We start from the raw sequence: 12,380 nt of genomic DNA on the forward strand, positions 1-12,380 counted from the left end.
CTTTTCCAGCAATAAAGTTTCAACTTTGATCTCCAGCATCTGCAGATCTCACTTTCTCCTCGAAGATTTCAACCTACTGCGAATCCTCTTACAAGGATGCCTTCCTTGAAGAAGCTCTCTGCCTCTCTCTACAAAGATTTCAGTGAGTCCCTCTCTCACTGCACACCCCAGGTCATCTCCTCTGCCAACTCCCCTCCTCCAAGTCCCTCCTCCCTACCTTTTATCTTCTCCTGCTGAACACTCTCTGCTCATTCCTGAAGAAGGGCCTGTGCCCGAAACGTCGAATCTCCTGTTCCCTGGATGCTGCCTGACCTGCTGTGCTGTTCCAGCAATAAAGTTTCAACTTTGATCTCCAGCATCTGCAGACCTCACTTTTTCCTGTCTTTGGCAGCCAATGCAGAACAAAAAAGTAAACGAAATTGAACCTGAGTCACTATGGCATACTGTAAGGATGCTATACTGGATCTGATTAAGGTTTGGGCATTGAGTTTCATAATCATCCTACCACAATAAATCATCATCTTCTCCATCCACTGAATTGGACAATCTTCATACTTTGAATGATCTGATGACAAGTTTTAGCATTAACAGTAATCCACAACTAACAAAAACTACCCAAACAGGGGGCCAGGCAGCATACATATTTCCATTCTTTGTGAAGGATTTTGCTCTGTCAACCAACCACATATTCCATTCAGCAGAAACATGATCCTTGAATAACTTGTTGAGTCAACATCTTCGGGTCACTCGGACATTTATTTTTATTTCTCTTTCATTTTGTTCTGTCAACCAAGCAAACTCGTACCACTATGAATCTTCATGTGTCCTAACATTTTCACTAGAACGGCTTTAAAACTCTTCCACTCCATAATTCAGTTGCTGGACATACTGGAATTGATGGACATTTCAATTATTTTGCCAATGTGACACTATGTGTCATAGAGTTATACAGCAAAGAAATAGACTCATCGGTTCAAACAGATCCTAAACAGATCTAGTCCCATTTGCCAGTATTTGCCCTATACCCCTCTAAACCCTTCTTATTCATGTACCCATTCAAATGTCTTTTAAATGCTGGGATTGATTTGATTTCACTTATTATTGTCACATGTACCGAAGTACAGTGAAATGTTTTGTTTTACTTGCAGTACAGCAGATCCTAACATACAAAGACACAAAAGATCTTAGGGTCAAGGAACAGAGCGAGGAATATACAAAGTTACAGCTGCAAAGCGGGTGTACAAAAAGCAAGATCGACATTAGATTTGAAATTTGAAAGGCCCGTTCAAAAGTCTAATAACAGCAAGAACAGACTATTCTTGAATCTGTTGGTACAAGCTTTTGTATCTTCTGCCTGACGGAAGAGGTTGGAACAGATTATGTTAAAAATCACACAACACCAGGTTATAGTCCAACAGGTATATTTGGAAGCTCTAGCTTTCAGAACGCTGCTCTTTCAGGTGATGAAAGTGAAGCTGTAATCAATAAGTAGAAGCCTGACATATTAAATTATTATCCAGGGATGAGTATGGGGTTAGGAAAATGGCACTTGCTGTTCACCTGTAATGCCAGTAGGCAAAATTGCAAGGGATCAAGGCAGATTGGAAGGCTCCAGGTGATGTGAACCATGACTAACCTCTCGAAGCCCTTCATAATTATGGAGGTCACAGCCACCGGGTGGTCATTGAGGCACATTGCATGTGCTTTCTTTGGTCCCACGATGATGGTGGTCTTCTTGAAGCAGGTGGGGACTTCAAAGTGCAGCAAGGAGCGGTTAAAGATGTCAACGAATACTCCTGCCAGCTGGTCCACACAGGATCTGAGTGCACACTCAGAGACTCCATCTGGGTCAGTCACTTTCCGTGGGTGCACTCTCAAGTAGGCCAATCTGACATCTGCAGCAATGACTAAAGGAATAGGTTCATGTGGGGCTGTTGGGCAAGGTGACACTGTTTCACTGACCTTTTGCTGGAACCAAGCGTAAAAAGCATACAGCACATCAGGGAGGGATGTACTTTTGTCCACTATTCTGTTCTGCTTCATTCTGTACTCCATTATGTCATGTAGGCCTTGCTACTGATGGTGGGTGTCCGTGTGGTTACTTTGGATCTCTAATTTAGTCTGATATTATCTCTTGGCATCTCTAATTGCTTTGCGGAGGTCATATCTGGATTTCATGTAAAGGTCTGGGGCTTCTGATTTGAACGCCACATCTGTGGTCTTCAGTAGATAATGGATTTCCCAATTCATTCATGGTTTCCAATTGGAGAACACACAGATTGCCTTCTTCTACACACTTGTTGATGGAGTCCGCAATGGTGGTGACATATTGGTCTAGGCTGGCCACTGAATTCTTGAACATGGACCAGTCCACCGAATCCAAGCAATCCCACAAAAGCACCTCCCGCCTCCACCACATCCTGTGGCAGCTCGTTCAATGCACGTACCACTCTCTGCATGGAAAGGTCGCCCTGATGTTCCTTTTAAATCATCCCCCTCACTGTTTAAATATATGCGTTCATGTTTTGGACTCCCCTCCGCAGGGAAAAACATCTTGACTATTCATCCTATCCATGCTCCTCATGATTTTATAAACTTCGATAAGGTCACCCCTCAGCCTCTGAGACTCCAGGAGGAAAAGCCCCAGCCTGTTTAGCCTCTCCCTTAGACTCAAATCCTGCAATCCTGGCAACATCCTTGGAAATCTTTTCTGAACCTTTTCAAATTTAACAACATCTTTCCTATAGCAGAGAAAGAATTGAATGCAGGTTTCTAAAAGTAGTCTCACCAAGGTCCTATACAGCCGCAACATAATGCCCCAACTCCTATACTCAATGCACTGTGCAATGAAGGCAGGCGTACCAAATCCTTCTTTACTTCAATGTTTTCACCACTGTTTGATGATGAATCAATGAAAAGTGGTATTTTTGCTATCAAGGTCTTTTGATCTTCTACTGAAATACTGGTCACTTTCATTCCATTAAGTGGTTACAGCAACTCTGAAAACTGTCTTGGACTAAGGGTTTGATTTGGCCAACATAAATGCCTTTCTGACCATGATGTAATTAGACTGATAACTTGAAGACCAATTCCAACACATGTTTCTCAGATGAGGCCACTGCCATCATACAGCATTTGGTCTGCAGAATCTTCTTCAAGGAACAGTTCTTCTTCTTTCATTCTTAGACTTTTTTTTCCATTTTACATTGGCTTTTCCTACTGCAACAGTTATTTGATGAGTTAGTGAAAATTATCAACATGAATTTGTAACCAGCTTCATACTTTATTTTTTTTGCAGGAATACCCATTTCTGTTTGTTAGCCGCTGTGCGGAGTATGGTCTAGGTGTAACTAAAATTCATTTATATTTTTTAAGAAATGCAGCTGCATTATCTGCTTGATCCATGCACTGATTTATAAGCATGTATAACTTGGATGTAGGCTTGCTCACTGAGCTGGAAGGTTTGTTTTCAGATGTTCCATCACCATACTAGGTAATATCATCATTGAGCCTCCGGATGAAGCATTCGTATAATGGCCTGATTTTTATTTATGTGTTTAGGTTTCCTGGGGTTGGTGCTGTCATTTCCTGTGGTGATGTCAGTTTCTGTTCTTTTTCTCAGGGGGTCGTAAATGGGATCCAAGTCAATATGTTTGTTGATAGAGCAAGTTTTGAGATGTATAACACTAAGTACGTATTTCTAAGCCAAAAAAATTGAAGCCAACATTTAAATTAGATTAGATTCCCTACAGTGTGGAAACAGGCCCTTCGGCCCAACAAGTCCACACCGACCTTCCAAACAGCAACCCACCCAGACCCATTTCCCTGACTAATGCGCCTAACACTATGGATAATTTAGAATGACCAATGCACCTGACCTGCACATCTTTGAACTGTGGAAGGAAACCGGAGCACCTGGAGGAAACCCACGCAGACATGGGGAGAATGTGCAAACTCCACAGACGGTCGCCTGAGGGTGGAATCGAACCCGGGTCCCTGGTGCTGTCAGGCAGCAGTGCTAACCACTGAGCCACTGCTTAATGTAAGTAAAACACTAGATATGAATTTCTAGGTGAAAAATTGGGAGTCAACCTATATGCCAAATATAAGCCTAAACAAGCGACATGGCATTGAAGAAATTGGGCTGACTTATACAGTAGGTCAACTAACCCACTGTGATCTACAGTAAACAAATTGTAAATTTACCTGCCAAACACTGCTTTGGTATATTTTTAAAAGTTCCTATTATAGATTTATAAAGTCATAAAGTGCAGAAGAGACCTTATCAAATCTGCTCTATCTACACTAATCCCAGTTTCCAGTACTTGGCTCAGTTTCTAGATTCCCAACATCCTTCAGATGAAAACATTTTTCCTCAAATCCCTTCCTCATGCCTTTCATCTTAAAATTATGCCTCCTGCATATCAACCCTTCAACTAAGGGAAACTGCGGCTTCCTATATACACTGTACGCCCCTCATCATCATATCCACCTCAAACAGGTCCCTCCTCTGCATTTCTGCCATAAAAAAAGACCAAGCCTATCCAGTCTCTCTTCAGAGTTAAAACACTACAACCCAATGTCCTTGTGAATCTCCTCTGCACCCCTCCAGTACAATCACATCCTTCTTATAACATGGTAACCAGTACTCCAGCTCCAACATAATGTCTCTGCTCTTATAATCTATGCCATGACTGATAAAGGAAAGTATTCCATACGCCTTCTTAGCCAGCCTATTAATCAGTGCTACCCACCTTCAAGGATCTGTGGACAAGCATCCCAAGATCTCTCTTCACCTCCAAGTTTCCTAGGTGTCCTGCCATTCATTAAGTGTTCCCTTGATACTTCTTCCAAAATGCAGGACCCCACAATTTTCCAAGGTAAAATTTCATCTGCCACATATCTATCCATCTAGCCAATAAATCTATATCTTCCAGTAACCGAAGCCTTTCTTCCCCACTAGTAACCTCCCAGTCGATCTTTGTGTCATCTGCAAACTAACTTATCATCCCCTCACAATCTCATCTGTATAACTTATATATGTAAAGTAACCACAGTCCTACAAGACCATAGGACTGCTCTCTCATTAGAGAGAGAGGACTATTGGTGTTCTAACCTGAGGGTCATCACAGGCAAGGGCAGAGTTTAAGAAGAAGTGTCCTGCATGGTAGCTTTGTCGGTGTGTGAATTGAACCCACACTTTTGGCATTCCACTGCATTGCAAACCAGCCATCAAGCCAACTGAGCAAATCAATTACAGACTAACCTCGATTATCCGAATGAGATGGGGCGGGGGGGGCACTATTTCGTTCGGATAATTGATTATTCATTTAATTGATTCAATGCCTCTCCTCTGGGGTTCAGAGTTTTCGGTTAAGCCCGCTCCCTGTTCAGGAGACGATGCAGCAGCACACCGCGTGCGAGACCCCCGCACCCCTCACCCCGTCCAATACAGCCCGCGTCCCCACCGTCCCCCAATCCCATCCAACAAGACTGCTGCTGCTGTTGCTGCCGCCGCCGCCTTTTGAGGGCAGGGGGCCTCTAAATAGCACACCCGCACACACAGCAACACACACACCTTTTTAGTGCAACTTTTTGACATGTTCCACCTTTGCCCTGTACAGGACGATGTTGGACAGATTATCTGGGGAAGGGGGTTTAGGGGGTGTAGAACTCCAGGGAAACTGTAGGGGGAGAGAGAGCAGGCAGGAGGTCAGTCATTTGGAGACGGTGCTTGGGCTCCCATCAGTTCAGGACTGTTCACGGCAGCATTTCAGTAAGCCGAGTTCACTTTTAATCACTGTAAACAAACGACGTGGAAACACGTCTTTCATGTAATGTTTCTATCAAGACTTCAAGATCTCCTTTGGATAATCCAATATTTGGATAATTGATATTCAAATAAGCGAGGTTCCTCTGTATTACAAAAATAAGAGACCCAACGCTGAGCTCTGTGGTATGCCACTGGATATCGGCCTCCAGTCACACAAACAACTTTCCACCATGCTGTCTGATGTCTATGATTAAGCCAATTTTGGATCCATCGAACCAAGTCATCCTGGATACCATACACTTTTACCTTTGTTATCAATCTCCCATGTGGGACCTTATCAAAGGGTCTATTGAGGGAAAGCTAACACTGCTCTTTCTTGGCTGCAGAATAGTAGAAACGAGGAAAATTCCTCCAGTTGAGATTAGCTGGAAGCAATGTGAAACATGCAAACATTACACACGTATTAGTTTAATTCTAAATCCACTATAGGATGCAGGAAAACCTCAGTCTCAGTATTAACGAAGCTGACCACCACCACCATACCAAGAATAACTTAAATAAATAGCCCCAGTTCTGTTAATTCAGTGCTGGGCATTAAGCAACATGTCATTTTCTCTTGGGAATTTATATCACTCATTTTATATTCGCTGTACAACCATCCTGGTTTCATAGACATCAAGGTCATAATTCCAAGGTCAAGCAGCAAGGATCTTTAAATTCTAAATCAGATGTGGCAAAAGCTGAAGAGCCAAAACAAGAAAATATATTCTTACAAAGAACCACGAGTTTCAATAATCTAAAATAGATACTGATAGAAAATATTATATTAGTCTGCTTCTTGCTCATAATCCTGAATTTTCTGGATGATAGCCCATGGAGATGTTATCAACCCATTCACAGTCCCCAAGTCGGAAAACGTTTGACTTGATATGTAAAGTATATCATTATCTATTATTAAATGCCACACGCTGAATCCATATTTTAATGTACTCACTAGCTACATGAAAGATTGAAAATTATAAATGAATAATTAAAATCAAATCCTGTTTAGCCAATATCAGCCTAGTACTTTGTACCAGACAGCAAATGTTATCTCTGACATATAAGAAATTGAGGAGGAAATAGAAATGAAAGATCAGTGATCAGGGAGAGAGAGAACAAATGTGGAGAGAGAGAAATATTAAGCAGAGGAGGTCAGGAAAAGAAGTTATTGAAGGAAACAGGAGCAATCTAATAGGAAAGATTGTCAGCAGAGAGATTAAGGAAGCGAGATTAGTCGAAGACATGGAGGAGTGGAGAAATAATGGCATAGTAGTAATGTCACAGAACTAGTAATCCAGAAGTCTAATCAATCCTACTATGGCAGCTAGTAGATCTTGAATCAAACTAACATTCTTATCTGGTCTGGCTTATATATGACTGCAGATTCACAGCACTATGGTTAACTGTTCATTCAGCATATCTCTCATTTCAAAGACAATTAGGACTGGACAACAAATGCTGGTCTCATCAGCGACACCCACATCTCAGGAAAGATGAAAGAAAGAAAAGAGAGACAGACGAGGGGCACATTCGTGATCTGAAGTTACTCAAGATGTGAATTCTCATAACAGAAGTGTTCATGTGGGTCAGCTTGATGTCGAGTTCTCACATTGCAGCTACAACACATGGGCTGACGTTCCACCTCTGTCATATTTTACTCAGTTATTAGTTAAACTACTCTGGTATCCTGCTTTTCACACTTGAAGAATCTCCACTATGAACACTTCCTTGCATTTTTCTTTTGTTTTCCAATAGTATCAGTGCAAAATCTAACAAGTTTTTTTTTAAAAAGAGGGGAATAAAACTAAACCGAAATGAAACATAAATCACAAACTTATGATCTTTAACAGAGGTTTGAAGCCAAGTGATCTTCTGGTTCTACTTGCAATCCTGCGTACTTCTATTCTTGAACTCAAGAAAAAACAACCTTGGAGAGAGTCTCAGAACACAAAAGAAGCACTTTGACCCATCGAGTCTGCACTGGCTTATCTACACAATTCGCACTTTCTAGCACTTGGCCCACAGCCTTGAATGTTATGACATTACAAGTGCTCATCCATGTACTTTTTTAAAGATTGAGGTTTCCTGCCTCTATCTTCCTATGAAGTGCCTTCTACATTCCTACCACCCACTGGGTGAGAACAGCATTCCGCAAATCCCCTCTAAACATCCTGCACATCCCCTTAAAATGATGTTCCCTTGTTACTAACCCTTCAATAGAGGAGAGCAACTTCTTCCAATCCACCCTATCCATGCCCCTCATAACTTTGTACATCTCAATCAGGTCTCTCTGTTCAGCCTTCTCTGCTCTAAAGAAAACAACCAAAGATTCTCTCTCTTCACAGCTGAACCTTTCTTTTCCAACCCCACTGTTCCCTGCCTAAAGCTTCAAACTTTCCTAATATACTTGGTCTTGTGTAATTTCAGAACTTCCTGTGTGAAATATCATGAGGTGGGCCTAAGCCAAGGGTACTGTACAAGCCCAAATAAAGGGAGATGGGGAATCAGAAGAAAAGAGGGAATATTGGATGGTAAAGGAAGAAAAATGTATTTTAATGTAGCCTGACAGAGAATAATAAATAGAATAATAAGCTTCTCTTTTTTCATCTCAATAGTTAACTCAGATTGATGCCTTTGTTTTTAATCTGACAGAAGATTTCTGATTTGATCAGGTTGCAATTAATTTGCCATTTAAAGAATTGCCATTAACAGGTCCAGGCAGCGGGCCGTGGAGGGGGTCGTTAGGGCCGACTGCCTGCCCCTCTTCCGCGGTTACGTTAGAGCCCGGGTGTCCTTGGAGAAGGAGCACGCGGTGTCCACCAACACCCTGGAGTTGTTCAGGGAGAGGTGGGCGCCGCAGGGAGTGGAGTGCATTATTTCTCCCTCCAACTCTATTTTGATTTAGTCCCTACCCTCCCCTTCACTGTTTTGATCACACAGCACTGTCCCTTGCTGTGAAGGGCAGTGTTTGTCACTGGCCACCCGGGTGTTTTCCTATCTTTAAAAAAAAATAAAGAATTGCCATTATTCGTGGTGATAGGGTGTATGTTGCAACCCAAATTAAGCCTGCAACTATAAATGAATCTGGTTTGATAATACTGAAGTGGAGGCATTTACCTTGCAAGCCTATTATATCCGAGTTTAAACACTAAAAGCAGTACATTTGAGTTATTCGTGGGGTCGGTGGTGGGTTACTCTTCGGAGTGCCGTTGTGAACCTGTTGGGCTGAAGGGCCTGTTTCCACACTGTGGGGATTCTGTGAACTCTCTACGCTTCATTGGAAATGGACACGTTATGCTCGAGTGAACACGCTCAGTATCGCCTTTACTCACCAGCCAATCGCTTGATATCACATACAACAAAAAACTAAGGAGCAGAATTAGGCCGTACATCTCATTGCTGATCTGATAATCCTCATCTCCACTTTTCCCCAAATCCTTGTGACAAGGGGGAAAGCCGAGAATAGAATTTGGTGGCACTAAACTTTAAGTGAATGGGCTGTGAACTAAACAGATGGACCACACTTGTTGTAGTCTGGTGAAGGTTAACTGGAAGGTAGTTTGAAAGAGGGATCGGGGTCAGAGGGCGATACACGGGATCTGGTGACCGTGAAAAACAGTGCAAGATGCATAGCGCTCACTGACCCCGGGAACGGCTCACATCCCTAACGGGAGAGGATCGCTCCAGCGGGCGAACGGCACGAACGCCGCGCGCTGTCCACGGGCCGCCGTTACCAGGGAGGTTAGACTCGCGCCCAGGCCGTTACCCGGGGACGGTTGACCTCGCGCCCGGGCCGTTACCCGGGAGCGGTTGGAGTCGCGCCGGTGCCGTTACCCGGGGACGGTTAGACACGCCCCCGGGCCGTTACCCGGGGACGGTTGGAGTCGCGCCCGGGCCGTTACCCGGGGACGGTTGGAATCGCGCCCGGGCCGTTACCCGGGGACGGTTAGACACACCCCCGGGCCGTTACCCGGGGACGGTTGGACTCGCGCCGGTGCTGTTACCCGGGGACGGTTAGACACGCCCCCGGGCCGTTACCTGTAGACGTTCGAGCCGCCGCGTTCCTGACAGATTCCAACGTCTCCCAAACAGACCTTCAGGCCAGTGCCACCTTCTGCAACTTCCGACTGAAACCAGCCTTGTAGTAAACAGGTTCCGGCCGCTCTCGCATTTCTCTGCTCTGATGTTACTACTGTAAAATCCATCAGCCCAGGTTTATTTTGAGATAAGCCCTACTGTCCCCAGAAACATCACAAAAACTAAAGATTTTTTAGAAGTATGCAAGATTCTGCACTTCACATGACTTTCAGACTTGGGTTGACAGAAAACATGTATCATTTGCTGCATGTAAGTAGATCCTAGCTACAGGTAAACAATTATGAACCTTCCACATGTAACCCTAAAACTCCAATCCCCTTAGAAAATCCTCCTTACATACAAACACACAGTTAGACACAGACAAGAGAAACAAACATAAGTATTACAGACAGGAAAAGTTGGAAAATTCAGTGGTCTCTGTCCACAGGATCTGTTAAGGTGGTTCTGCTGATCAGTCTTGCTTCTCGAGATGCTTTCATTGATTTTGAGGAGTTACTGATTAATGTTGATAAAAGGTATGTGATTTATTAATTCAGTCATAGTTTACACCAACTGCTGAAGGAAAAATAAACCGGTTTTCTTCAGACTTAAATTAGATTTTACTGCAGAAAACAGAACGCTTCTGAAAGCTTCTACCATTTTCACAGCCTCAAGCTGTTCCACAACCTAAGAAGTCACATAGATGTTGGCAGGCAGAAGATCTTTGTCATCAATATCTGGTTACTCTCCCAGCAACTTGATGCTGGCTGAATTTTCACTTAACATACTTAGCTCCAGTCTATCTGAAAAATTACTGCTTGAGCAAGCAGTTGTGTACTTTCAATGATTGTCAGGTTATTTTCCTTTAAAACCAGCAGTAATCCTTAAGCAATCCTTGTTTTTTGTGAAACCATACACACTGATTAAAGAATAAATAATGAAACCCTCTCTACAGAGATCAACTTTTCTTTAAAAAGTGTACTTTTGCCAAACCGTCCCCGGTTAACGGCCCGGGCGCGACTCCAACCGTCCCCGGGTAACGGTTTATTCTTGAAGAAAAAGCTAAGATTTAGATTTTATTGAATTAGTTTTATTGTCCAAAGTTTGGGTGAAGATTTGTAGCTCGGGTGCTCGTTGTTGTGGTTCTGTTCGCTGAGCTGGAAATTTTTGTGTCCAGGTCAGCGAACAGAACCACAACAGTTTTATTGTCACACGTACTCAAATGAATACAGTGAAAAGTTTATAAGTTGGCACTTAGGTATCTTTGTACCTAAAGTGGTGCCCTAAGTATAGCTTCTTCAGTTACACGATCTTCAGAAATAAGGAAATAAAATGTCCAGCATTGCGAAAATAAAAGCTCAGAACAATGATCTTCCAACCTACATCACGCTGGCACCTAGCCTCCAGCCCACAGCAGGCCTTAGATCCAGACTGCGCTTGGCTTCACCTCGAGGTTCAAGAGGCTGAAAGATTGCTCTGGAATCACGTCAAGACCAGGAGACCACACTGAGGCCATGCCAGGCCAAAAGACTGCCACGTACCACTGGAAAACTGCCAAGGCCAAGAGGATACCAGGCCACGCCAGAGGGCCACCATTTTGTTGTCACGTGTACTCAAGTACAGGTTACAAGAACGCAGTGAAAAGTGTACAATATCGCTACACACGGCTCCATCTTGGGGTCAAAATCACAGTTACAAAAGTGGAAAAATAAAGAAATAAAGTATCAAAGGTCACAGTCCTTTCTTAAGCCATGAACATGCATATGCTCCATCTTGGGTTTTTCCCAATAGGGCTCATTCTCCCCTACGCTGGGCTAAGACCTTCCTGTGCTCATCAGCCCCAGTCAAACATCAGGGACTGGTTTTGCCACCACTCACAAAGCTTCGCCTCCACAAGCGAGCTGTAAAGAAAGAGAAAACATGAGCAAAGAAGAAAGAAATAAAGAAAAGTGATCAGAGCAAATGAACTCTGGTGTGAAACCCTATTCTGCTGCCATATTGAGTGGGATATGAAATGCTCCAGATATCTTTTGGTCTGGCATCCTGGTACAGATAGACAGTTGTAATTAGCGACATGCAGTTATCGCTAGGATCTTTTCATAAGGTGTTTGTTGAGATGATGTCAAGCAGTCTTCCAGAAGCTTCTCAGGAGAATTGCTACATCAATTTTCCAGCTCTTATACTAGACTCTAAAAGGTTTTTTCAAAAATGTCGGAATTAGGTAGCTTGTCTCCTGGAAGGCTCTACCTCACCCAACTTTTTCAAACAATATCCAACAACCCAAAACTCTGTAAACAAATCCAAGCAGTTCCATAGTCTAAAAGGCTCCAGTTATTTGCTTGGTTCGTTGTTTCTTCCAATATGTGTTTTTGAGAAAAAGAGTCCAAAGTGATCTTCCAGAAACTTCTTTTTTAAAAAAAGTCCTCATAAAAATATTAATAATGTAAGCATGTTCATAAACCTGTTGCTCTGTGTGGTGTTAAGGAAA

The 12,380-nt window shown here is 43.0% G+C and overlaps 1 protein-coding gene across 3 annotated transcripts in view; it reads right to left on the reverse strand.

Moving 5' to 3' along the window:
• Positions 1 to 10,297, reverse strand: part of riox2 (ribosomal oxygenase 2) — a 61,000-nt gene extending 50,703 nt beyond the window's left edge. Inside the window, exon 1 of one of the 3 annotated variants that reach the window (XM_043700804.1) lies at positions 9,854 to 10,297. The gene's annotated coding sequence lies outside the window, so the exon portion shown is untranslated. The other 2 variants (XM_043700805.1, XM_043700806.1) reach the window with 2 other exon arrangements.
• Between the last annotated feature and the right edge of the window lie 2,083 nt (positions 10,298 to 12,380).

Source organism: Chiloscyllium plagiosum, chromosome 12 (genome assembly GCF_004010195.1).
Source record: "Chiloscyllium plagiosum isolate BGI_BamShark_2017 chromosome 12, ASM401019v2, whole genome shotgun sequence".
NCBI classification, from domain to species: Eukaryota; Metazoa; Chordata; class Chondrichthyes; order Orectolobiformes; family Hemiscylliidae; genus Chiloscyllium; species Chiloscyllium plagiosum.